Source organism: Triturus cristatus, chromosome 3_1 (genome assembly GCF_964204655.1).
Source record: "Triturus cristatus chromosome 3_1, aTriCri1.1, whole genome shotgun sequence".
Lineage (NCBI taxonomy): Eukaryota > Metazoa > Chordata > Amphibia > Caudata > Salamandridae > Triturus > Triturus cristatus.
This window is the reverse complement of record NC_140583.1, coordinates 846,022,635-846,026,039: the sequence shown is the minus strand read 5'-3', so window position 1 is coordinate 846,026,039 and position 3,405 is coordinate 846,022,635. Positions and strand designations below refer to the sequence as shown.

The 3,405-nt window shown below is 39.3% G+C and overlaps 1 pseudogene; it reads right to left on the bottom strand.

Moving 5' to 3' along the window:
• Positions 1–1,134: 1,134 nt before the first annotated feature.
• On the bottom strand, positions 1,135–1,605 carry LOC146861164 (nucleoside diphosphate kinase B pseudogene; annotated as a pseudogene).
• Positions 1,606–3,405: the final 1,800 nt, after the last annotated feature.

The window sequence follows — 3,405 nt, the reverse complement described above, 5'->3', positions numbered from 1 at the left end:
TGTAGACATTGGATAGTCTCAGAGTGGCGTAACTGACATGTAAGGCCATATTATTAGGGGTGGGCGGAATTTGCGAAATTAACTTTCGCAAATTATCGCGAAAATGTTTAAAATTATCGCAAACAAGCGGAAATATCGCGAAGATGCGGAAGTTTTTTTCCCGCATGTTCGCGAGATTTTCTGCATGGTTGCGGGTCGCCAACTTACCCATGTGGTTTCTTGCGGGCGCGGCATCTTGTTTTGAGTTGTCTCGCGGTGCATGATCGCGAGAAGAAAGACGTGATCGCGCGACGCATGACGTCACTGCGGGCGCGAACTGTTGCGAGACAGCGCAAATGGCTAAAAACAATACATCTCATGGAGAACGCGACCGGATCAAGAAAACTTGTCGGCGAACGCAGGGATTCAGGTAAGGCGATCAATGTATTATTTTACAGCGCGAGCAAGAAACAAATTATCGCCAAGCTGCGGAAACCAGAAATTTTGACATTTTCGCGCTCTCCGCGGAACGCGAAAATGTCAAATTATCGCAATTTCCGCGAACGGAACGAAATTTTCGCCCAGGCCTACATATTATATGGCATGAAAACTACATTCATGGAACGGAAAGTTAAATATGGCTTGTGGACTGCATCTCTTATAGTACCTTCCACTAGTGTGATCAGGATAACATGGCTTCAGGCCTACCAATGTAGGCTGAGTGTTGCAGTTGAAACATGCAGTCAAACCTGTCAAAATAATCCGTTTGACAAGGCAAACACATTCAATTCAAATATTATTAAGCCACCCATAAATAAGCTTTGTAACCTGTAAGGTAGGTTGCCTCTTATTTAAAAGGGGGCATGTAGAACTTTAATATTGGCATGTTCCTACATTGGAAAGCTCTGGCTGTCCTATGAGGAAATCTAGGATGCCAATTAATCTATTTATTTTGCTATCATGCCATGTTACCACTGATCCATACTTGATCTAAAGAAGTAATTATTATAATGTTCCCAGGTAAAATTACGTCATACAGTTTATTATTACAATTACAAATTACTTAGAGCTGAGAAATACAAGGTAATAAAAGCATAAAGTGCTCCCTCCAGGGAATGGTCTTTAAACGAAGAGGCGATGAAGGGACCTTGTGCCTCAGTTCCCCTCATTGATCCATTCGTTGGCTCAGCTAATGTAAGAAATCAGCTCTTCTGGCTTGAACCACAGGTTGATCTCCTTTTTGGCACTTTCCACAGAGTGACTGCCATGGCATATGTTCCTGCCAACCTGGACGCAGAAGTCTCCGTGAATGGTCCCTGGTTTGGAATCAACCGGGTTGGTCTCTCCCAGCATTACCCAGCCAGTCTTCACCACATTAAATCCTTCCCAGACGTTCGCAGACCAAAGGCACAACAGGGCTGGAGCCCATGTATTTCACTAAACCAGGGTAAAATCGTAAATGTAATTTTCCTTCACAATGTCACTGGAGGCCTGCATAAACTTCATGGACACCAGTCGGTAGCCCTTCTGCTCAAAGCGCTTAATTATCTCTCCCACCAGGCCCCGTTGAACACCATCTGGCTTAAAGCAAATGAAGGTGCGTTCTGTGATACCGTTACTAGACATGTTTCTGCTGCAGGAAGTGCTGTATTCTCTGTCAGTGTAGGCAGCGCTGAGCGAGAGGGAGCAAAACAGTAGTTAACTCATATATGCGCACATTTGTCCGCATTACTACTAATCTGTTATAGGTTGTCTTTGCCTATACAGCTACAGCAGTTACTCTTGGGCCAGATCTGAGGTAATTATTAAACAAATAATTAAAGGTTTAAGTAACTTAGATTTTGCAGCTATCCAATAAGAACATTTGTCCTTCTTTCCCAAGTCACTTAGATAATTATTGCAGTATACATGCATTCTTATGCAACATGTAGTCTAGAAATCCAACCTCCTCAAGCTTCACATTCCTTTTCAATCTACTCCAGGAAAACCTAGCCTTCTTTAGTACCCCCAAAGAAGCTCATTGAGGACCCTGTAATTTGAGGCTATATATTTCTTTGTCAACAAGTATAAAATACAACTAAATTAGTACACACATGTATTTGGAATGGCCATTTTTATGACATTCACTTTAATCAACAAGACCCAACCATGTTCCTGAGAAATTGAATAATGTGATTTTCTAAGGTTCTAGCAAGATATATACTTCTAAATAAATATACAATTGTTTTAATAAACTATTTAATAACAACACTTAACATTTGCTTGCTATCGCAAACCCTTTAAACCAGATTGAGCTCAGTCTTCCATTAAATGGGTTATATTCAGACACCTCACTGTATTTTCCTATCATATGCAAATTATATAACAGAGATTATCCTGATTTGGAAAGTAATAGTAGTAGATGATGACCAAGGAGTTCAAAGTGGCATTCCCTTCTTTCACTCTTTCTATTCCTGAGGCATTCTTAACATGGCAGATAAATAGCTCAAGGACCAAGTCAAAAAGAATACAGGAAAGAGGACATACATTTAATTGAAAACACTGGCAAATCGAAGTAGTGTAAAGCCATGAATATTCCCATCTAGTTCTGTCAACAATTTGCTTACCATCTAAAATGATTGCAGCCGGAGGAGTACCAGAATGCTAATTTGAAACTAGTAAATTTAGTACTATATGAATATTTGAGCTCGATTTGATAAAACACATATGCAAGTATTGAATAAGTGTGAAAACAATACCTTTGCATTCCATGAAATTGTCAGGTCTACAGTATATTTAGTAGAGATATGAGTCGGTAACTGGAAAATTCATGGTATCCTTGATCTTAGCTAAGAATCGTGTACCTTCCTCACATTGCTAACACCTTTCTTAAGAGTGCAAGACAGGACATTTAGGATAAAGCTCTGTGATTTTGAGTGGCCAATCTTAAAATAAAATCTTTGTCCTGAGATATATGGGATTTCATGATTCCAGCTAATCAACAGAAATAAATGTCTATTATGAGCAGCAATAAAGGAGTTAGCATAAACTCATCCTCTGAAAAAAATGTGGTTCTTATTACTAATAAGCCAGTTCAACTCGAACATCTCAATCAGATTAAATATCAAATGCAAAGGTTTCAGAATTCTTCTCCATGGGACTTTCTGTGGTTCTATTTTAGAAGCATTTGAAGACAATGTAGTGTCAGGGTATAATGGGCCTTAGAATATATACAAAGAGAGTTCTGAGCACCAAATAGACATCCATAAATTTAGTAGTCCATGCAACAGTGTAGTTGCTGTCAGCTCTTTATTGTCAGTCTTCTTGTATGTCCAATGAAAATTACAACATAAATTTGTAGCCAAGGATTCGTAACCAACATATGTTTTGTCTTACAGTATTGTTACTGACAACTTCATCAGGGCTGCACTACAAACAATAATCATC